We start from the raw sequence: 24,703 nt of genomic DNA on the forward strand, positions 1-24,703 counted from the left end.
GATGTTTTTCATCAATTAGAGACAATGTTACAAGAAAAAGGTCACTCTGAAATTTCAAAAACTGAGCTTAAAAACTTACTTATCTGGGTTAAAGCGAATACGCAAGATTTAAATCTGCAGTCTGCTTTTACTTTTCATTTTTGGGATCAGATAAACTGGAGAATCTATAAACTAGTCTCTCTCAAAAAAGATGAAAGCTTAAGAGAACTTATGCCGGTTTGTAGAGCGCTGTTGGAGCACTGTTTTAAACAAACTGATAATAATAAGATCACCTTGGACTCAGAAAACAAAGCTTCTGGTTCTGTCTCATTAAATTCCAGTAAACCGGAGACTGTGTGAGTATCGGAGAATGTTACAAGTGTTGTTGCAAATGCTGAAAGTATTGCTTTGAACTCTGTTGAACAAAATCTTTCTTCTCTCTCTCTGGGAAAAAATGAGACTCTTTTGGACTTTTCTTCGCGTTGTTCTGTTAATGTAAAAATATGTGACTCTTGTAAGGGGGATGGAACAAAGTGTGTAAAAGATGGAAATGAAAAAGTGACTGTACTTCCTAAAATTGTTTGTGCAGGGACACTGAAACCTGAATTGGATTCTGTTGGGCCTGGGGTGGAGGCTGAGGTGGCTGCTTCCACTCGGGAAATTGTGGTTCCGGGGAACTCTTTTTCAGTTAAGCAAAAACATGGTTGTTCTGGTGTTTGTCAATCTATAGATACAGAGAAAGAAAAATTGGCTTTAAGGGTGGAGTCCTTTGAAAGGAAGAGATGGAAGAAACTCACGACTGTGTTGTTGCTGAAATTCAAAAAGCTGGACTTGAAATCTCTGCAACGAAAATTCAACAAGCTTCACCTTAGAAGTACCTGGGATGGAAGACGATGGAAGACGATGGAAGACGACAATAATACCACAGAAAATTCAGATCCGAACCAGAGTCAACAACCTACAAGAGTTACAACAACTTCTAGGAGAAATCAACTGGGTCAGACCGATGTTGGGAATCACCAATGATGAACTGAGTCCGCTCTTCCATTTGCTGAGAGGAAGTTGCGACATCACTTCGCCAAGAACTTTAACCCCTGAAGCTCGTGCTGCTCTCGACAAAGTCACAGAAGCTCTTCAAAAAAGACAAGCTCATCGCTGCGTTCCTGAAAATCCTTTCTTTCTTGCAATCTTAGGAGAGAAGATGCAGCTTTGTGGTCTCATTTTCCAGTGGGATGCCGCAGAACAAGATCCTTTGTTAATAATGGAATGGGTTTTTCCTCCCTACAGGTTTTCAAAGACCATTTGCTCAGTTTTAGAAATGATTGCATACATTATAATTAAGGCTAGAACCAGATTGTTAACTTTGGCAGGTCAAGAATGTTCAGTTATCTATTTGCCATTGAAAAATGATTATTTCAATTGGGCAATGCAAAATTCTGATGATTTACAATATGCATTCTTAGGTTTTCCAGGTGTTTGTTCCATACACTATCCAGCTCACAAACTACTGCAAGCAAAATTGAGTTTCAGAGAAAAACCTAAATTAAGTGAAGAACCTTTACATGCTGTGACTCTCTTCACTGATGGCTCTGGTAAAAGCCACAAGTCCGTTGTGACTTGGTTTAATCAAAAGACTGATGTTTGGGAATCTGATATTCAAACAGTAGAGGGATCCCCTCAAATTGTTGAGCTTGCTGCAGTAGTTTGAGCTTTTCAGCTGTTTCCTCAGCCTTTTAATTTGGTCACAGATTCTGCTTATGTTGCTAATGTAGTCAGGAGAATAGAAGGTTCCATTTTAAAGGATGTTAGTAATGAAACTTACATCGTTGGCTTTCATGTCTTTTTATAACTTTGCAATATAGAACTAATCCATATTTTGTTTCTCACATTAGGGTGCATTCTTCACTTCCTGGATTTTCAGCGGAAGGAAATGCAAGAGCGGACAAGCTGACAATGGTCATTTCTAACACATTGCCAAATATTTTTGAACAAGCAAAATTGAGTCATGCCTTTTTCCACCAAAATGCACAAGCACTCATGCGAATGTTCCAAATCACTAAAAGTCAAGCTAAAGCTATCATTCATACTTGCCCTGACTGTCAATTGGTACAACCTCCTGTTTCTACAGGAGCAATCAACCCCCGAGGCTTACAAAGCCTACAGTTGTGGCAAACAGGTGTTACTAAATAGCCTTCTTTTGGTAAATTTAAAAATATTCATGTTTCCATAGACACGTTCTCTGGTGCAGTTTTTGCTTCCCTTCACACAGGTGAAACTGGCAGCCATGCCTGTCATCATTTCCTGCAAGCTTTTGCTTCATTGGGTATACCCCAAGAAGTAAAAACTGACAATGGTCCCGCATACATATCTCAAAAATTGGCCACATTTTTAAATGAATGGGGTGTTCGACACATTTTTGGTATTCCCCACTCTCCCACAAGCCAAGCAATCATTGAAAGAACACATCAAACCTTAAAACGCATATTAGATCAACAGAGAGGGGGAACGGAAATCACCCCACAGATGAGACTGAGTAAGGCTTTGTATGGTTTTAATTTTCTAAATAGTTCAAGTACAGAACCAGATCCACCAATCTTTAGACACTTTTCAAATAGCACACAGGCAAAACTGAAAGAACATCCTCCTCTTCTAATTAGAAACCCTGACTCTGGACAGATGGAAGGCCCGTTTCAATTAATAACGTGGGGCAAAGGGTATGCTTCTATTTCCACAGGTGCTGGAAGAATTAAGTGGGTTCCTGCCAAAAACGTCAAACCGTATCGCACTTCAGAACCTGTTGTCGAGCCTAGAACTGAGGAAGCGAGTACGCAGACGTGGACCGAATGGAAGGATCCCGGGTCTCGCCTGACGCCTCTTGTGCCTGACGTTCTTTGTGCATCGGTGGAACCCATGAACTCTGATTTTGTGCAATGTTATTTATGAGTATACGAATTGAATGCTGAATGTTTGTTTTACAAAGCTAGTTTTTGGCTGAAAATTTAGGTTATTGTTTTTGTTTAGAAAGAATTCTGCCAAAACTTAGTTCTTGAAAGAGATGGGGCAGAATCAAATGGTATACTTGTTTTGCTTGATGTTAATTGTTTTTTGTCGTGCAGATTTGCCTGTGGATCAACCGAAAACGAGTGTTTGGGTGACCTTAGTCAAGGCTGCCGGATCGGATACTACATGTCTGTCTAATTCGGAACCAGAAAAGCCTTTCTCAACCTGTTTGGTTGGTGTGCCAGTGAAAGAGTTTCCTTTGGTGAGAAAAGAATCCAATGGTAAACCAGGTGGAATTGACAATGGAAACAGTCCTTCCTTCAATTGGAACATTTGTTCGAAAAAACTTCTCAGGGCAGCAAATGTTTCAAACAGTTGGGATGTGTTTCTGGAGACGGACCAATATCCACGGCAATTGCCAAAAGGGTATTGGATCATTTGCGGAGACAGAGGTTGGCAAGGCATTCCAGCCCACCTTGAAGGTGGCCCTTGTAGCATTGGTATGCTTACCATAATTGCCCCCACTGCCAAAGCAGTGATGAAAAAGAAACAAAGGAAAACAAGAGCTGTTCCTCATTATGATGAGAACTGTCAGAGTGATTTTATGCCTTGGAATGCCGCCAGAAGGCTTTCAGCAGGTATATTTCTACCCCAATTGGCTTCAGCTGTGGCATTGAGACAATTAGATCGAGTTGGATGTTGGCTGAGCAAACAAGCTAATGCCACATCCTCCGCAATCAGTGATATGTTGACCGATGTTGATAGTATTAGACATGCTACTCTTCAAAACAGAGCAGCCATTGATTTTCTCTTACTGGCAGAAGGACATGGTTGTGAGGAATTTGAAGGATTGTGTTGTATGAATTTGTCTGATCGTTCTGAATCCATTCACAAAAGCATTCAAAAATTAAAGGATCTGACAGCCCAAATTAAAGAAGATGGAGGTTCCTGGTTGGATGATTTGTTTCAAAATTGGAGTTTTGCACCTTGGCTAAGGCAACTTTGCAAGATAGGTCTTTACATATTAGGTGTTCTAATACTGATATTGATAGTGGCACCTTGTATACTCTGTTGTGTTCGGCGAATGATGAACAAAACAGTCCGAGAAGTTTTTGTCATTCAAGCAGGAGAACTAGGAAGTAGAAGCACAGAGAGTGTACGAAATCTCACGAAAGCAGTAGATGAGGGTATTGACATGAACGAAGGTTTTGAATTAAGGCCTTGGAATCGACCAGAGTTTTTTGAACAATGCCTTGTGACTGTTGCCAAACGTGATTCACATCTCTCTTTCAGGGATTGGGTCTTCACAGCATTAAGTTGCTGTGCCGTAATATAGCAATGCTTCAGTTTAGTGAAAATAGGTCTTCAGCAGATAATAAGCAGAAATTTTGCAATAGAGCTATGAAACGCAAATAGCAAGCGACAAGAAAATGAAAGCTTCTGGGTCAAACAGAGAGGGGGAAATGTTGGAATCCATAAGGTTAGAGGATTTTTAAGAAATGGTTACAAAGAAGTATGTAGGCCTTAGACTGGAGTTTTGTTAGCATTGCAGAAAAGTTTCCCATGCAAGCAGAAAAAGTTTTCCATGCAAGCAGAAAAGTTTCCCAAGCAGTAGACGTGACAAATAACAATAGGCTTCTGTAGAATTGGCTTTAGGATGGCAACAAAGTTATTTAATGTATATCTTTAGAAGGTTAGCATGAATAGAACTCTGTTCTTTGTCTCTTATCAACTAGTCTTTGTTTTAGCTACGATTACCTATGTTTTATAAGATTGGATAGAATGCTTGTCAAGATGTGTTTTCTGTGTCTGATTGGCTGAATTCTAGTCTGAGATGATTTTATGTATTGCTGTATGAGCCCTGTTGAAGGAGACATTTTTTGGTGTGGATCAGTGAGCTGTCATGTCTCCATTTTGTATTTTGAGACCGATGTGCTGGAAATAAAAGCAAAAATCTCTTCACTGGTCTGGTTACCATGTTATCCATATTTGGATATTTTGCCGCGGCCTAGTGGGTTCCTTTTTTAAGGCGTGGGTTCCTGACACTATTGGACTTATACCTGTCCCGTCCCCCGCATATTGGTGCCTCGTGTGAGGACGTAGAATAGAAGAAAAACAAAGAAAACTCGTGGAAGTACCAGCTGCGGAGACCCAAGTGTTAACAAGGAGCACACTGTATCATCTCTCCCGCCGAAGCCAAGAAAATTGTAAGTAACTTATCTCGGGAGAGCGCTTGGGTGACGTTGGGAGGCAAAATAGAGAAAAAGAAAATTATTAAAAGAACACAAAAATGGGAACGAATTTATCAAAAGTTGAATGGGATGTTTTTCATCAATTAGAGACAATGTTACAAGAAAAAGGTCACTCTGAAATTTCAAAAACTGAGCTTAAAAACTTACTTATCTGGGTTAAAGCGAATACGCAAGATTTAAATCTGCAGTCTGCTTTTACTTTTCATTTTTGGGATCAGATAAACTGGAGAATCTATAAACTAGTCTTTCTCAAAAAAGATGAAAGCTTAAGAGAACTTATGCCGGTTTGTAGAGCGCTGTTGGAGCACTGTTTTAAACAAACTGATAATAATAAGATCACCTTGGACTCAGAAAACAAAGCTTCTGGTTCTGTCTCATTAAATTCCAGTAAACCGGAGACTGTGTGAGTATCGGAGAATGTTACAAGTGTTGTTGCAAATGCTGAAAGTATTGCTTTGAACTCTGTTGAACAAAATCTTTCTTCTCTCTCTCTGGGAAAAAATGAGACTCTTTTGGACTTTTCTTCGCGTTGTTCTGTTAATGTAAAAATATGTGACTCTTGTAAGGGGGATGGAACAAAGTGTGTAAAAGATGGAAATGAAAAAGTGACTGTACTTCCTAAAATTGTTTGTGCAGGGACACTGAAACCTGAATTGGATTCTGTTGGGCCTGGGGTGGAGGCTGAGGTGGCTGCTTCCACTCGGGAAATTGTGGTTCCGGGGAACTCTTTTTCAGTTAAGCAAAAACATGGTTGTTCTGGTGTTTGTCAATCTATAGATACAGAGAAAGAAAAATTGGCTTTAAGGGTGGAGTCCTTTGAAAGGAAGAGATGGAAGAAAGTCGCGACTGTGTTGTTGCTGAAATTCAAAAAGCTGGACTTGAAATCTCTGCAACGAAAATTCAACAAGTTTCACCTTAGAAGTACCTGGGATGGAAGATGATGGAAGACGATGGAAGACGACAATAATACCACAGAAAATTCAGATCCGAACCAGAGTCAACAACCTACAAGAGTTACAACAACTTCTAGGAGAAATCAACTGGGTCAGACCGATGTTGGGAATCACCAATGATGAACTGAGTCCGCTCTTCCATTTGCTGAGAGGAAGTTGCGACATCACTTCGCCAAGAACTTTAACCCCTGAAGCTCGTGCTGCTCTCGACAAAGTCACAGAAGCTCTTCAAAAAAGACAAGCTCATCGCTGCGTTCCTGAAAATCCTTTCTTTCTTGCAATCTTAGGAGAGAAGATGCAGCTTTGTGGTCTCATTTTCCAGTGGGATGCCGCAGAACAAGATCCTTTGTTAATAATGGAATGGGTTTTTCCTCCCTACAGGTTTTCAAAGACCATTTGCTCAGTTTTAGAAATGATTGCATACATTATAATTAAGGCTAGAACCAGATTGTTAACTTTGGCAGGCCAAGAATGTTCAGTTATCTATTTGCCATTGAAAAATGATTATTTCAATTGGACAATGCAAAATTCTGATGATTTACAATATGCATTCTTAGGTTTTCCAGGTGTTTGTTCCATACACTATCCAGCTCACAAACTACTGCAAGCAAAATTGAGTTTCAGAGAAAAACCTAAATTAAGTGAAGAACCTTTACATGCTGTGACTCTCTTCACTGATGGCTCTGGTAAAAGCCACAAGTCCGTTGTGACTTGGTTTAATCAAAAGACTGATGTTTGGGAATCTGATATTCAAACAGTAGAGGGATGCCCTCAAATTGTTGAGCTTGCTGCAGTAGTTTGAGCTTTTCAGCTGTTTCCTCAGCCTTTTAATTTGGTCACAGATTCTGCTTATGTTGCTAATGTAGTCAGGAGAATAGAAGGTTCCATTTTAAAGGATGTTAGTAATGAAACTTTACATCGTTGGCTTTCATGTCTTTTTATAACTTTGCAATATAGAACTAATCCATATTTTGTTTCTCACATTAGGGCGCATTCTTCACTTCCTGGATTTTTAGTGGAAGGAAATGCAAGAGCGGACAAGCTGACAATGGTCATTTCCAACACATTGCCAAATATTTTTGAACAAGCAAAAGTGAGTCATGCCTTTTTCCACCAAAATGCACAAGCACTCATGCGAATGTTCCAAATCACTAAAAGTCAAGCTAAAGCTATCATTCATACTTGCCCTGACTGTCAATTGGTACAACCTCCTGTTTCTACAGGAGCAATCAACCCCCGAGGCTTACAAAGCCTACAGTTGTGGCAAACAGGTGTTACTAAATAGCCTTCTTTTGGTAAATTTAAAAATATTCATGTTTCCATAGACACGTTCTCTGGTGCAGTTTTTGCTTCCCTTCACACAGGTGAAACTGGCAGACATGCCTGTCATCATTTCCTGCAAGCTTTTGCTTCATTGGGTATACCCCAAGAAGTAAAAACTGACAATGGTCCCACATACATATCTCAAAAATTGGCCACATTTTTAAATGAATGGGGTGTTTGACACATTTTTGGTATTCCCCACTCTCCCACAAGCCAAGCAATCATTGAAAGAACACATCAAACCTTAAAACGCATATTAGATCAACAGAGAGGGGGAACGGAAATCACCCCACAGATGAGACTGAGTAAGGCTTTGTATGGTTGTAATTTTCTAAATACTTCAAGTACAGAACCAGATCCACCAATCTTTAGACACTTTTCAAATAGCACACAGGCAAAACTGAAAGAACATCCTCCTCTTCTAATTAGAAACCCTGACTCTGGACAGATGGAAGGCCCGTTTCAATTAATAACGTGGGGCAAAGGGTATGCTTCTATTTCCACAGGTGCTGGAAGAATTAAGTGGGTTCCTGCCAAAAACGTCAAACCGTATCGCACTTCAGAACCTGTTGTCGAGCCTAGAACTGAGGAAGCGAGTACGCAGATGTGGACCGAATGGAAGGATCCCGGGTCTCGCCTGACGCCTCTTGTGCCTGACGTTCTTTGTGCATCGGTGGAACCCATGAACTCTGATTTTGTGCCAATGTTATTTATGAGTATACGAATTGAATGCTGAATGTTTGTTTTACAAAGCTAGTTTTTGGCTGAAAATTTAGGTTATTGTTTTTGTTTAGAAAGAATTCTTCCAAAACTTAGTTCTTGAAAGAGATGGGGCAGAATCAAATGGTATACTTGTTTTGCTTGATGTTAATTGTTTTTTGTCATGCAGATTTGCCTGTGGATCAACCGAAAACGAGTGTTTGGGTGACCTTAGCCAAGGCTGCCGGATCGGATACTACATGTCTGTCTAATTCGGAACCAGAAAAGCCTTTCTCAACCTGTTTGGTTGGTGTGCCAGTGAAAGAGTTTCCTTTGGTCAGAAAAGAATCCAATGGTAAACCAGGTGGAATTGACAATGGAAACAGTCCTTCCTTCAATTGGAACATTTGTTCGAAAAAACTTCTCAGGGCAGCAAATGTTTCAAACAGTTGGGATGTGTTTCTGGAGACGGACCAATATCCACGGCAATTGCCAAAAGGGTATTGGATCATTTGCGGAGACAGAGGTTGGCAAGGCATTCCAGCCCACCTTGAAGGTGGCCCTTGTCAAGATGTGTTTTCTGTGTCTGATTGGCTGAATTCTAGTCTGAGATGATTTTATGTATTGCTGTATGAGCCCTGTTGAAGGAGACATTTTTGGTGTGGTTCATCTTGACAAGCATTCTATCCAATCTTATAAAACATAGGTAATCATAGCTAAAACAAAGACTAGTTGATAAGAGACAAAGAACAGAGTTCTATTCATGCTAGCCTTCTAAAGATATACATTAAATAACCTTCTTGCCATCCTAAAGCCAATTCTACAGAAGCCTATTGTTATTTGTCACGTCTACTGCTTGGGAAACTTTTCTGCTTGCATGGAAAACTTTTTCTGTTTGCATGGGAAACTTTTCTGCAATGCTAACAAAACTCCAGTCTAAGGCCTACATACTTCTTTGTAACCATTTCTTAAAAATCCTCTAACCTTATGGATTCCAACATTTCCCCCTCTCTGTTTGACCCAGAAGCTTTCATTTTCTTGTCGCTTGCTATTTGTGTTTCATAGCTCTATTGCAAAATTTCTGCTTATTATCTGCTGAAGGCCTATTTTCACTAAACTGAAGCATTGCTATATTACGGCACAGCAACTTAATGTTGTGAAGACCCAATCCCTGAAAGAGAGATATGAATCACGTTTGGCAACAGTCACAAGGCATCGTTCAAAAAACTCTGGTCGATTCCAAGGCCTTAATTCAAAACCTTCGTTCATGTCAATACCCTCATCTACTGCTTTCATGAGATTTCGTACACTCTCTGTGCTTCTACTTCCTAGTTCTCCTGCTTGAATGACAAAAACTTCTCGGACTGTTTTGTTCATCATTCGCCGAACACAAAAGAGTATACAAGGTGCCACTATCAATATCAGTATTAGAACACCTAATATGTAAAGACCTATCTTGCAAAGTTGCCTTAGCCAAGGTGCAAAACTCCAATTTTGAAACAAATCATCCAACCAGGAACCTCCATCTTCTTTAATTTGGGCTGTCAGATCCTTTAATTTTTGAATGCTTTTGTGAATGGATTCAGAACGATCAGACAAATTCATACAACACAATCCTTCAAATTCCTCACAACCATGTCCTTGTGCCAGTAAGAGAAAATCAATGGCTGCTCTGTTTTGAAGAGTAGCATGTCTAATACTATCAACATCGGTCAACATATCACTGATTGCGGAGGATGTGGCATTAGCATGTTTGCTCAGCCAACATCCAACTCGATCTAATTGTCTCAATGCCACAGCTGAAGCCAATTGGGGTAGAAATATACCTGCTGAAAGCCTTCTGGCAGCATTCCAAGGCATAAAATCACTCTGACAGTTCTCATCATAATGAGGAACAGCTCTTGTTTTCCTTTGTTTCTTTTTCATCACTGCTTTGGCAGTGGGGGCAATTATGGTAAGCATACCAATGCTACAAGGGCCACCTTCAAGGTGGGCTGGAATGCCTTGCCAACCTCTGTCTCCGCAAATGATCCAATACCCTTCTGGCAATTGCTGTGGATATTGGTCCGTCTCCAGAAACACATCCCAACTGTTTGAAACATTTGCTGCCCTGAGAAGTTTTTTCAAACAAATGTTCCAATTGAAGGAAGGACTGTTTCCATTGTCAATTCCACCTGGTTTACCATTGGATTCTTTTCTGACCAAAGGAAACTCTTTCACTGGCACACCAACCAAACAGGTTGAGAAAGGCTTTTCTGGTTCCGAATTAGACAGACATATAGTATCCGATCCGGCAGCCTTGGCTAAGGTCACCCAAACACTCGTTTTCGGTTGATCCACAGGCAAATCTGCACGACAAAAAACAATTAACATCAAGCAAAACAAGTATACCATTTGATTCTGCCCCATCTCTTTCAAGAACTAAGTTTTGGCAGAATTCTTTCTAAACAAAAACAATAACCTAAATTTTCAGCCAAAAATTAGCTTCGTTAAAAAAACATTCAGCATTCAATTCGTATACTCATAAATAACATTGGCACAAAATCAGAGTTCATGGGTTCCACCGATGCACAAAGAACGTCAGGCACAAGAGGCGTCAGGCGAGACCCGGGATCCTTCCATTCGGTCCACGTCTGCGTACTTGCTTCCTCAGTTCTAGGCTCGACAACAGGTTCTGAAGTGCGATACGGTTTGACGTTTTTGGCAGGAACCCACTTAATTCTTCCAGCACCTGTGGAAATAGAAGCATACCCTTTGCCCCACGTTATTAATTGAAACGGGCCTTCCATCTGTCCAGAGTCAGGGTTTCTAATTAGAAGAGGAGGATGTTCTTTCAGTTTTGCCTGTGTGCTATTTGAAAAGTGTCTAAAGATTGGTGGATCTGGTTCTGTACTTGAACTATTTAGAAAATTAAAACCATACAAAGCCTTACTCAGTCTCATCTGTGGGGTGATTTCCGTTCCCCCTCTCTGTTGATCTAATATGCGTTTTAAGGTTTGATGTGTTCTTTCAATGATTGCTTGGCTTGTGGGAGAGTGGGGAATACCAAAAATGTGTCGAACACCCCATTCATTTAAAAATGTGGCCAATTTTTGAGATATGTATGCGGGACCATTGTCAGTTTTTACTTCTTGGGGTATACCCAATGAAGCAAAAGCTTGCAGGAAATGATGACAGGCATGGCTGCCAGTTTCACCTGTGTGAAGGGAAGCAAAAACTGCACCAGAGAACGTGTCTATGGAAACATGAATATTTTTAAATTTACCAAAAGAAGGCTATTTAGTAACACCTGTTTGCCACAACTGTAGGCTTTGTAAGCCTCGGGGGTTGATTGCTCCTGTAGAAACAGGAGGTTGTACCAATTGACAGTCAGGGCAAGTATGAATGATAGCTTTAGCTTGACTTTTAGTGATTTGGAACATTCGCATGAGTGCTTGTGCATTTTGGTGGAAAAAGGCATGACTCAATTTTGCTTGTTCAAAAATATTTGGCAATGTGTTAGAAATGACCATTGTCAGCTTGTCCGCTCTTGCATTTCCTTCCACTAAAAATCCAGGAAGTGAAGAATGCGCCCTAATGTGAGAAACAAAATATGGATTAGTTCTATATTGCAAAGTTATAAAAAGACATGAAAGCCAACGATGTAAAGTTTCATTACTAACATCCTTTAAAATGGAACCTTCTATTCTCCTGACTACATTAGCAACATAAGCAGAATCTGTGACCAAATTAAAAGGCTGAGGAAACAGCTGAAAAGCTCAAACTACTGCAGCAAGCTCAACAATTTGAGGGGATCCCTCTACTGTTTGAATATCAGATTCCCAAACATCAGTCTTTTGATTAAACCAAGTCACAACGGACTTGTGGCTTTTACCAGAGCCATCAGTGAAGAGAGTCACAGCATGTAAAGGTTCTTCACTTAATTTAGGTTTTTCTCTGAAACTCAATTTTGCTTGCAGTAGTTTGTGAGCTGGATAGTGTATGGAACAAACACCTGGAAAACCTAAGAATGCATATTGTAAATCATCAGAATTTTGCATTGCCCAATTGAAATAATCATTTTTCAATGGCAAATAGATAACTGAACATTCTTGACCTGCCAAAGTTAACAATCTGGTTCTAGCCTTAATTATAATGTATGCAATCATTTCTAAAACTGAGCAAATGGTCTTTGAAAACCTGTAGGGAGGAAAAACCCATTCCATTATTAACAAAGGATCTTGTTCTGTGGCATCCCACTGGAAAATGAGACCACAAAGCTGCATCTTCTCTCCTAAGATTGCAAGAAAGAAAGGATTTTCAGGAACGCAGCGATGAGCTTGTCTTTTTTGAAGAGCTTCTGTGACTTTGTCGAGAGCAGCACGAGCTTCAGGGGTTAAAGTTCTTGGCGAAGTGATGTCGCAACTTCCTCTCAGCAAATGGAAGAGCGGACTCAGTTCATCATTGGTGATTCCCAGCATCGGTCTGACCCAGTTGATTTCTCCTAGAAGTTGTTGTAACTCTTGTAGGTTGTTGACTCTGGTTCGGATCTGAATTTTCTGTGGTATTATTGTCGTCTTCCATCGTCTTCCATCATCTTCCATCCCAGGTACTTCTAAGGTGAAGCTTGTTGAATTTTCGTTGCAGAGATTTCAAGTCCAGCTTTTTGAATTTCAGCAACAACACAGTCGCGAGTTTCTTCCATCTCTTCCTTTCAAAGGACTCCACCCTTAAAGCCAATTTTTCTTTCTCTGTATCTATAGATTGACAAACACCAGAACAACCATGTTTTTGCTTAAGTGAAAAAGAGTTCCCCGGAACCACAATTTCCCGAGTGGAAGCAGCCACCTCAGCCTCCACCCCAGGCCCAACAGAATCCAATTCAGGCTTCAGTGTCCCTGCACAAACAATTTTAGGAAGTACAGTCACTTTTTCATTTCCATCTTTTACACACTTTGTTCCATCCCCCTTACAAGAGTCACATATTTTTACATTAACAGAACAACGCGAAGAAAAGTCCAAAAGAGTCTCATTTTTTCCCAGAGAGAGAGAAGAAAGATTTTGTTCAACAGAGTTCAAAGCAATACTTTCAGCATTTGCAACAACACTTGTAACATTCTCCGATACTCACACAGTCTCCGGTTTACTGGAATTTAATGAGACAGAACCAGAAGCTTTGTTTTCTGAGTCCAAGTTGATCTTATTATTATCAGTTTGTTTAAAACAGTGCTCCAACAGCGCTCTACAAACCGGCATAAGTTCTCTTAAGCTTTCATCTTTTTTGAGAGAGACTAGTTTATAGATTCTCCAGTTTATCTGATCCCAAAAATGAAAAGTAAAAGCAGACTGCAGATTTAAATCTTGCGTATTCGCTTTAACCCAGATAAGTAAGTTTTTAAGCTCAGTTTTTGAAATTTCAGAGTGACCTTTTTCTTGTAACATTGTCTCTAATTGATGAAAAACATCCCATTCAACTTTTGATAAATTCGTTCCCATTTTTGTGTTCTTTTAATAATTTTCTTTTTCTCTATTTTGCCTCCCAACGTCACCCAAGCGCTCTCCCGAGATAAGTTACTTACAATTTTCTTGGCTTCGGCGGGAGAGATGATACAGTGTGCTCCTTGTTAACACTTGGGTCTCCGCAGCTGGTACTTCCACGATTTTTCTTTGTTTTTCTTCTATTCTACGTCCTCACACGAGGCACCAATATGCGGGGGACGGGACAGGTATAAGTCCAATAGTGTCAGGAACCCACGCCTTAAAAAAGGAACCCACTAGGCCGCGGCAAAATATCCAAATATGGATAACATGGTAACCAGACCAGTGAAGAGATTTTTGCTTTTATTTCCAGCACATCGGTCTCAAAATACAAAATGGAGACATGACAGCTCACTGATCCACACCAAAAAATGTCTCCTTCAACAGGGCTCATACAGCAATACATAAAATCATCTCAGACTAGAATTCAGCCAATCAGACACAGAAAACACATCTTGACAAGCATTCTATCCAGTCTTATAAACATAGGTAATCGTAGCTAAAACAAAGACTAGTTGATAAGAGACAAAGAACAGAGTTCTATTCATGCTAACCTTCTAAAGATATACATTAAATAACTTTGTTGCCATCCTAAAGCCAATTCTACAGAAGCCTATTGTTATTTGTCACGTCTACTGCTTGGGAAACTTTTCTGCTTGCATGGAAAACTTTTTCTGCTTGCATGGGAAACTTTTCTGCAATGCTAACAAAACTCCAGTCTAAGGCCTACATACTTCTTTGTAACCATTTCTTAAAAATCCTCTAACCTTATGGATTCCAACATTTCCCCCTCTCTGTTTGACCCAGAAGCTTTCATTTTCTTGTCGCTTGCTATTTTGCATTTCATAGCTCTATTGCAAAATTTCTGCTTATTATCTGCTGAAGACCTATTTTCACTAAACTGAAGCATTGCTATATTACGGCACAGCAACTTAATGCTGTGAAGACCCAATCCCTGAAAGAGAGATATGAATCACGTTTGGCAACAGTCACAAGGCATCGTTCAAAAAACTCTGGTCGATTCCAAGGCCTTAATTCAAAACCTTCGTTCATGTCAATACCCTCATCTACTGCTTTCGTGAGATTTCGTACACTCTCTGTGCTTCTACTTCCTAGTTCTCCTGCTTGAATGACAAAAACTTCTTGGACTGTTTTGTTCATCATTCGCTGAAGACAACAGAGTATACAAGGTGCCACTATCAATATCAGTATTAGAACACCTAATATGTAAAGGCCTATCTTGCAAAGTTGCCTTAGCCAAGGTGCAAAACTCCAATTTTGAAACAAATCATCCAACCAGGAACCTCCATCTTCTTTAATTTGGGCTGTCAGATCCTTTAATTTTTGAATGCTTTTGTGAATGGATTCAGAACGATCAGACAAATTCATACAACACAATCCTTCAAATTCCTCACAACCATGTCCTTGTGCCAGTAAGAGAAAATCAATGGCTGCTCTGTTTTGAAGAGTAGCATGTCTAATACTATCAACATCGGTCAACATATCACTGATTGCGGAGGATGTGGCATTAGCTTGTTTGCTCAGCCAACATCCAACTCGATCTAATTGTCTCAATGCCACAGCTGAAGCCAATTGGGGTAGAAATATACCTGCTGAAAGCCTTCTGGCGGCATTCCAAGGCATAAAATCACTCTGACAGTTCTCATCATAATGAGGAACAGCTCTTGTTTTCCTTTGTTTCTTTTTCATCACTGCTTTGGCAGTGGGGGCAATTATGGTAAGCATACCAATGCTACAAGGGCCACCTTCAAGGTGGGCTGGAATGCCTTGCCAACCTCTGTCTCCGCAAATGATCCAATACCCTTTTGGCAATTGCCGTGGATATTGGTCCGTCTCCAGAAACACATCCCAACTGTTTGAAACATTTGCTGCCCTGAGAAGTTTTTTCGAACAAATGTTCCAATTGAAGGAAGGACTGTTTCCATTATCAATTCCACCTGGTTTACCATTGGATTCTTTTCTGACCAAAGGAAACTCTTTCACTGGCACACCAACCAAACAGGTTGAGAAAGGCTTTTCTGGTTCCGAATTAGACAGACATGTAGTATCCGATCCAGCAGCCTTGGCTAAGGTCACCCAAACACTCGTTTTCGGTTGATCCACAGGCAAATCTGCACGACAAAAAACAATTAAAATCAAGCAAAACAAGTATACCATTTGATTCTGCCCCATCTCTTTCAAGAACTAAGTTTTGGCAGAATTCTTTCTAAACAAAAACAATAACCTAAATTTTCAGCCAAAAACTAGCTTTGTAAAACAAACATTCAGCATTCAATTCGTGTACTCATAAATAACATTGCACAAAATCAGAGTTCATGGGTTCCACCGATGCACAAAGAACGTCAGGCACAAGAGGCGTCAGGCGAGACCCGGGATCCTTCCATTCGGTCCACGTCTGCGTACTTGCTTCCTCAGTTCTAGGCTCGACAACAGGTTCTGAAGTGCGATACGGTTTGACGTTTTTGGCAGGAACCCACTTAATTCTTCCAGCACCTGTGGAAATAGAAGCATACCCTTTGCCCCACGTTATTAATTGAAACGGGCCTTCCATCTGTCCAGAGTCAGGGTTTCTAATTAGAAGAGGACGATGTTCTTTCAGTTTTGCCTGTGTGCTATTTGAAAAGTGTCTAAAGATTGGTGGATCTGGTTCTGTTCTTGAACTATTTAGAAAATTAAAACCATACAAAGCCTTACTCAGTCTCATCTGTGGGGTGATTTCCGTTCCCCCTCTCTGTTGATCTAATATGCGTTTTAAGGTTTGATGTGTTCTTTCAATGATTGCTTGGCTTGTGGGAGAGTGGGGAATACCAAAAATGTGTCGAACACCCCATTCATTTAAAAATGTGGCCAATTTTTGAGATATGTATGCGGGACCATTGTCAGTTTTTACTTCTTGGGGTATACCCAATGAAGCAAAAGCTTGCAGGAAATGATGACAGGCATGGCTGCCAGTTTCACCTGTGTGAAGGGAAGCAAAAACTGCACCAGAGAACGTGTCTATGGAAACATGAATATTTTTAAATTTACCAAAAGAAGGCTATTTAGTAACACCTGTTTGCCACAACTGTAGGCTTTGTAAGCCTCGGGGGTTGATTGCTCCTGTAGAAACAGGAGGTTGTACCAATTGACAGTCAGGGCAAGTATGAATGATAGCTTTAGCTTGACTTTTAGTGATTTGGAACATTCGCATGAGTGCTTGTGCATTTTGGTGGAAAAAGGCATGACTCAATTTTGCTTGTTCAAAAATATTTGGCAATGTGTTAGAAATGACCATTGTCAGCTTGTCCGCTCTTGCATTTCCTTCCACTAAAAATCCAGGAAGTGAAGAATGCGCCCTAATGTGAGAAACAAAATATGGATTAGTTCTATATTGCAAAGTTATAAAAAGACATGAAAGCCAACGATGTAAAGTTTCATTACTAACATCCTTTAAAATGGAACCTTCTATTCTCCTGACTACATTAGCAACATAAGCAGAATCTGTGACCAAATTAAAAGGCTGAGGAAACAGTATAAACTATAAATATATATAAAATATCAACTATCCATAAGAAGGAATAAAAGCTCTGTGTCACGTGCAGCAGTAGAAAATTTCAGGCTCCCAGGGAATAAATAGTTTTCTTTAAATCATTTTCGTTTTGGAGTTTTTTTTTTTACTCCCGGGTAGCCTGAAAGTTTCTACTGCTGCTTTTTTATTCTAAAGGTGGAAAGGTAAACCAAGATCAGAAATACAAGAAAGGCAAAGGGAAGGATAGGGAAGGATAGGGAAGGGAAGGGAAGGGAAGGGAAGGGAAGGGAAGGGAAGGGAAGGGAAGGGAAGGGAAGGGAAGGGAAGGGAAGGGAAGGGAAGGGAAGGGAAGGGAAGGGAAGGGAAGGGAAGGGAAGGGAAGGGAAGGGAAGGGAAGGGAAGGGAAGGGAAGGGAAGGGAAGGGAAGGGAAGGGAAGGGAAGGGAAGGGAAGGGAAGGGAAGGGAAGGGAAGGAAAGGAAAGGAAAGGAAAGGAAAGGAAAGGAAAGGAAAGGAAAGGAAAGGAAAGGAAAGGAAAGGAAAGGAAAGGAAAGGAAAGGAAAGGAAAGGAAAGGAAAGGAAAGGAAAGGAAAGGAAAGGAAAGGAAAGGAAAGGAAAGGAAAGGAAAGGAAAGGAAAGGAAAGGAAAGGAAAGGAAAGGAAAGGAAAGGAAAGGAAAGGAAAGGAAAGGAAAGGAAAGGAAAGGAAAGGAAAGGAAAGGAAAGGAAAGGAAAGGAAAGGAAGCAGGAGAGCAAGAAGGAAGGGAAGTGGTGAAAAAAAAAACCGAGTGAAAAAAGTAAAAAGAGTTGGAGGGAAAAAGAGAGGGCATTCGGGAGGAGCGGTGCTGCCTCAGGTGCTTCCCCGCCCTGGGCGAAGGACCCGTTTGATGCCCGGGAGGGACTGCAGCTCCCGGTGGCGGGGGACGGAGCCGTGGCTGTCAGCCCGAGACTACAACTCCCGGCAGGCCCTGCTGCCAGCGCGGCGTGTGACGCAACGGCTGACGCGGCACATGAGTGGCTGGCGTGCCCGGCGGCCGCGCGGGGCTGTGCGCGCGCAGCTGCCGGCGCCTCTCCCGCGCGGGACAGCGACGCTGGAGGGGCGCAGCCTCCGTCTGGCCGCCCGCACCGAGCTGAGCAGCGCGGAAGGAGCGTCCGCCCGGTTCCTCGGCGTCACTCAGCGGTGCCGGGGGCGGGGGCGCTTCCGCCCGCCGATGGCGGAGGGCGAGGCGGTGCTTTGCTGCCGCGGGCCGGGAGCTGCAGGAGCCGCCCCGGGCGAGCGGCGCCGGGTGCTCCCGCGGTCCCGGTGGGGCGGCTGCCCTCGGGCTGGCGGAGGCGCCGGAGGAGCCCCCGAGCTGCAGCCGTCTCCCTCGGGCTGCTGCCGGTGCTGCGGGCGGCGGCGGCTCCGCCGCGTGTTGGGTGCTGCGAGCAGGGAGCGCTGCGATATCGCCGGCATGACGGGGCTGCTGCCTGCGTTAGTGCTCGCGGCTCTTTGTGCCATGGAAACGGATGGAGCGGCACTGAGCGGGACACCCAGAGATGGCCGGGAGAATGCCCAGCGCAGAGAGCGGGCGGGCTGTATGCTTCGGATGGCACAGGTGCGAGCTGCAAAGTCACCCCCCCTTCCGCCCCTGCCCTCCCGAGCCCCGGGGAAAATGCTTTCCAGCATTGTCGAGCTTCTGAAAGACAAAACTTGTGATTTGACACTAGCATCCAGAAAAGGTTTCTGTCTAGATTAGCAAATGCCTGAATTGTTCTTGGTTATATCCCATGACCGGTTTTAGGCAGTGACTTTATACTGCTTTTAGGATTTTCTTGTACACTGGTGAGAAAATAGGCAGGTCTGATAGTGGTTTCACTTTTTTTCTACTTCACGTTCCATAAGATTCTTTTATCCAAGCGATTGTTTTAAAATTCTACTGTAAGCATTTGTGGTTCACTTTTTTTTTCTTTGCAGCACCCGGGCCTTTTTTTTTTTCTCTAAATCGGGAGTAAATATAGCTGAGTAAAATTACCTTGGTTATCTTCCTTCTTTTTAAACTTAATTGTTTTTATTAATAATTCTATTTGAATATGCAGAAAAAGTGGGTATGTCCTGTAATCTATGCTGGCTTTTCTCGTTTACAGGGTACTCACAAAATATGTCTCCCTTAGTGTCCCACAGAAACATTCTGGGTGAAATCTGAATTAAGGTATGTGTTTTCAAATAAGTAATCAGTTTAGATATTTGCCTGTGTACCTTTTCCTGTAATTCAGAGCTTGCGTTCTGTGGGTTTTATGATAAACCTGTAAAACATCTAAGAATGGTTTTGCAAGTCTGAATCGTTGAAGGCAGCAATAAGTGGATTTAGAGCCTGTTCTTGAGCAGACAAAGGGAAAAAGTGTGACTTTGATGCTGAACTTGTCATTTTTCATTTGACTTGCCTTTAATTATTGAAGAAGAGAGAGAACTAGGAAAAGAAATAGAATTGGTTATTGAGCACTCCTAAAAAGCTCACCATGATTCTGTGTAGAGCCAAAGTGAAGGATGATGGAACAGAGCTCTGTGCATTAGAAGGAAATAAACCTGATGTCCACACAGAGTCTTACTAATTTCTGTTTTTAAAATGCAAAATAAGTTTAGGAAGTGTTGGAAGTTAGTATTTTGGGAAAGAAATGGCAGTTCCGCAAAACATTCCATTCCATTGAACAGAGGCTCTGGGAACGATTCATGTTGTAACTGCTGTCACTGCAATCAGTTGGTGGTTCAGCCTTGAAACGTGCACTTGGCCTTCTATAAAGCACTGTTTTGTTTGCCTTTCAGTGCTATGAGTCTTGATAAATTGGAGAAGTGCCCAAGAGAAATTCATCATCCTGAGATACAAAAGGTAGGAAGTGACTTTTTTTGGTTTGGTTCTTTTTCTTTATTATTTTCTGGAAATAGAAGTAATTAAGTATAGATAGTACTGGTTTGTTTCTTCCAGTAGCTGATAATACTAATACCAATAATAATAATAATAAGAGTAAAGTAATACTACTTAAACTGTCTTTATTTATCCATTGAACTGGCCATTTCAAATCTAAACTTCTAAACACAAATCTTGTTGAAACTTTAATAGGAGTGGGCTAAAGATCCTGGTTTTGTTTACAGGATTTATTGATTTATTTGTTCATGAAGAGCAAGAGGTAAGTACAAGCCTAACTACCCTCTAGCTCACAGACCTGCCCGGTGAATAGAGCTTTGTTTTTTTGATGGGCTTGTGATGACTTTGAGATCAATTGCTCATTCATTACAGTAAAAAAAAAAAAAAAATTGTTTTGAACATGACAGCAAAAATAACTTTAAGCACAACTTAATAATAATAGATCACCAATTTTAGTTAATAATTTTATGCTATACTCTTGGGTGAGGGAAGACTCGGACACTCAATATGAGATCAGCAAGCTATGTTTATTGCAGAGAGTATCAGACACTTATACAGCACATAATAAGCTTATGAATATTCTGTAAGCCAAGCGATCTATTGGTTAAACTATACCATCAACTCTTCCTCATTCCTTTGGGCCTACATTCCCTATTTCCCACGTCTCTCTGTCTACTTGTTATCCTACCCAGCTAGGCCCAGGCACACGCTATCTTGCAGGTGCAAAACTCAAACTACCTGTGTTCGGTACTTTCCCAGCTCCTGGTCGGCTAACAAGCGAATGTCTGTGTGACCTCTGTCATGGAGCCATTTCTCCACACTATACTATCAAAGTTTAAAGGTAAATTATTATATATTAGGAGATGGTATAAAGTGTATGTTGTAATGTGTAGGATATATACAAAGATACATACTTGAAAGTCCGTAGAGGAAACAAATTTTTATGCCTTCTGTTTGACTGTTTGTCATATATTTGGTTTTATTTCCCAGGGATCAGTGAATTTTAACTCTGGAGTCCTCTATGCTAAGGATGCTCAGCTTACAGATGATGAAATGTTCAGTAATGGTGAGTTTTTCACCTTCTCCTTCATTGTTTTGCTCATCTGAATAAAAAAAAAAAAAGGCAAGATTAAAGAAAAAGCAATAGTTTTATTATTTTTACCCTGTTATGTCTGTTTCCTCAGTATTTGCTGGAGCTGTGCTTACCCAAGGTTTGGGTAAAACAAGCTTTGGGTTCCTTCTGTCTCACTGGGAGTTGCCCAATTCAGTTGCATCTGGTGAAATTCACCCTGAGACCTTACAGAACTAGCTCCAACTACGTGAGAGCCATTTGCAGTTCTCTCCAGACACCTGGAGAATGGGCGACGTTTCTGAGGATCCGGCGAGCGTGCTTCTGTCAAAACTCAGTCTGTGAAATTTCTGGGGAAAACACTTCTGTGTCCTGAAGGGTTCAAACTCTGGTGAGGATCCAGTTATCAGGTGCTCACCTGGATGGTTCCAGCTCCCAAAGGTAACACTTGTACTCTTGCCCTGTAGTTTACATCTATTGTATTTTTGTTATTTTGCAAGATTTTTTGTCTTTGCAAAATATTGTGCATTTCACTCTTTGGAACCTCTCAGATGGTTCTTTGGTGCAGCACCACCCCACGGGACACTTGGCTGCTGTCCTGAAGGGGTTGGTCGCTGGAATTGTAAATCCTGGAGAGTTTGTAAGTCTACTGTCCCCAGGGAGGTATCATGCTTTGTTTATTTCTGTTCTGTTGGTTAGGCGCTGCTTTTGTTACAAGTATGAATTTCAAACTGCCCTGTTCTTATTTTAACTGTTTTCCTGGTTCTCTCCGCACGGCAGGGAAAGGCTCTCGTATCCTTGTCGTCGGGCTCGGTGCTGTCCAAGAAGATACAGAGACTAAAAAAATCATAAGAAGCAAATATGACTGCAGGGAAAAGAAGCTGGAGAGAACAGAAGGTGATATTGTTATCCTTACCCTGTATTAGAAACATCCGCTGTGCTTTGATGCTGGCAGCTGCCAGGGGCTTGTTAGCTCTTTGTAGGCAGGTGTAGGTGTTCACTTGTAGGTGTTTTCTCTGGACAAGTCAATTCAAACTTTGCTAAGCTTACATTTGAAAATTACTCTCTAGAACAGTCCAGCATGACATGCTGGATGTCGTCTCCCAGAGGGACCCAAAACTGCCATAAATTTCACAGGGAGGGGTGGGTGTAGAATACTAAAACCTGTCAAGGTTTTCATTTTTATAGGTATTGGCAAAGAAAAGGAATTTATCTCTAAATTCATTTGGAAAGAAACCCTCTCTCTATCCACTTATTTGTATACAGGAATGTAGGAAACTCTGACTAGAGATGGGTAATAGCTTTGAAAATAAAGACATAAGTTTTATCTAGGAATGAACCAATCAAGTGCCCTGAAAGCATGAGAACAGCTGCAGGGGCTGAAGGGAACAGAAAGGGTTCTATCTCATGAACAGAGGTACCTTTTCCTTACAGGTGCTTGTGCTGTAGTTTGCATTCTGCTTCCTAACATTTCTAGTGTGACAGGGTTTACCATAGAGACAATCTGCCAGGAGGTAGCGCTTTGGGGGGTATGACAGTTCTGGGTGTGTATTCTGAACTCCTTCAGAATGTTAGGTTTGGAGTATTTCTTATCTCAGGAAAACAGCAGTCTTTTGCATCTGCATATCAGCTGTTGAAATTTTGGGTTCAATTTCTTGAATCACAAATGTCATAGGATTCCTCCCAGATGGCAGCTGTCATGAAGTATGGCTCTTCTTGGTCTTGGGTTTCAGGGGCTGTTTCCAAAGTGACCTACAGACATTGGAATGAAATCATTATTTACTGTGTAAAAGAATCACTCTCCAAAGCATCAGCCAGGGTCTAAATGTGCCATTCTGCCTTTTAAAAGTACCAACATCACAGGATTTTTCTCAGATTAAAGCTTCCATGGAGTCGGATCTCTCAAGCCTGGCCCTTGAGAATTGTGGGCCTCCTGTGAACTGGTTTTGCCAGAAGGGCTTGCTGAGTTTTCCATTGTGTGGAAAAGAGATCCCATTTGCAGCCTGAAGCCTCATGTTTCCTGTAGGATTTCCACTCCTAGAATTGCACACTTTGAAGGATTTCTTATAGCAGAAGTTTTTTGGGAACTAGGACTCTGGCTGGATTTGGGTCTCTGGACTCTCAGGTGAAGTGACCTTGAGACACTAGGGCGTGCAGATTTCCTTGCTGTTGTAAAGAGCTATTGTTCGCACCCAGGAGCCATGGTCTGAATGGGGGTGTCACCTCTTAAATTTGCAAATGTCACAGGATTTCTTCTAAATGAATGGTGCTAAGAACATAAGGTCTGGCTGGCTTTCGACTTAGAGGCGCCTCCTCTAAATTGGTCTTCAGACGCTAGGTTGGAAAGTGTTCCTACATATGCCAAATAGCCCTTGCTATGCAATTAATAAGCTTCAAATTACCATGGAGTTGCTGCCCCTGCAAAGATTTTGGCAGAGCCTGGTTGTGGTGCCCCACTCCACTCCACCACCCTTAGCAGGTCCTTATGGTTGCATGGGGAATCATCGTGGAGCATGCCAACCCAGCTCCATCCTGGGAACAGCACCTGTATTTTACCCTAAAATTTCTGTCCCATTATAGCTCCTGTTAGGATACAAATGTAACTTCTCGGTTTCCACTGATTTTACCCCCAGTCATCTTTCCATACAGACATTGCTCCACTCCCCAGAGGATTATTGTGAGCAGATGTGAGCTCTGCTGTCCCTTTGGACTGACAAAGACAGAGGTTTTGTCCCAAGTTGCTTTTGAACCTGTCCTGCACCCGTTACGAGTCCTCAGTCTCCTGCAATTTTGTGGGTCAGTCACATGTAAAACAGCACAGCTGGCTGGCATGCTTTGCTCATGAGGGGAGACAAGAGAAGAATCCCTCTGCTCACACCAGACCTGCAGCTGCCAAACCTCACCAAAGCACCTGAGGAGCCCCCAGGGACTGATGGTACAGAAGGGAGGTGATGGAGGACAGCACAGCAGGCAGCCTGCCCTCCATCTGGCTGTGAAGAAGGCAGGGCTGGGAACTGTCAGCAACATCCCAGCAGGTCTGGCTGATGGTGCCACCCTGAGGGCTTCCCCTGCCTTTGGGCAGTCCCAGCTGCTGCAGCTCACTTGACAGAGACTCATTGTCTATACTGTGCTTGGCTGCACTGGAGATGATGAAGCCGAGGACAGCAATGGTTGCCTTCACATCCCCTGACTGCAGATGGGAAGGAGGGCGAGCTCTGTCACCTTGGGAAGGCCTCTGCAGAGTCACTGCTGCCCGTCTCTGGAGCGTGGCTCCATCGGGGGACCGTGGTAAGGACAGCAGTGCTCACCTAACTGCGCACCTGAGGACAGCTTCAGGACCTTGTCATACTGTGGGAGAGCAGAGCTTCACAGTAAACACCAGCTAACACACTGACTGCCAGTGTTAACACTAACAGTTCTTACCTAAATATTAATACTAGTAACACTTACTATGCGTATTATTAATCCTAGTAGAGGCTGGTAGCG

General features: G+C 41.9%; 1 long non-coding RNA gene across 3 annotated transcripts; it reads left to right on the forward strand.

Annotated features, from left to right (window-relative positions):
- The first annotated feature begins 20,409 nt into the window (after positions 1–20,409).
- On the forward strand, positions 20,410–24,479 carry LOC134431438 (uncharacterized). 3 transcript variants are annotated; one of them, XR_010030976.1, is made up of 5 exons: positions 20,410–20,989; positions 21,139–21,214; positions 21,333–21,658; positions 21,998–22,114; positions 22,951–23,498. It is a non-coding gene; the product is annotated as an uncharacterized LOC134431438 (long non-coding RNA). The 3 variants fall into 3 exon arrangements; XR_010030977.1 differs by lacking the exons at positions 20,410–20,989; positions 22,951–23,498 and adding an exon at positions 23,867–24,479 and having other exon boundaries at positions 21,003–21,214; XR_010030975.1 differs by lacking the exon at positions 20,410–20,989 and having other exon boundaries at positions 21,003–21,214.
- Positions 24,480–24,703: the final 224 nt, after the last annotated feature.

This window comes from Melospiza melodia, chromosome W (assembly GCF_035770615.1).
Source record: "Melospiza melodia melodia isolate bMelMel2 chromosome W, bMelMel2.pri, whole genome shotgun sequence".
NCBI lineage: Eukaryota > Metazoa > Chordata > Aves > Passeriformes > Passerellidae > Melospiza > Melospiza melodia.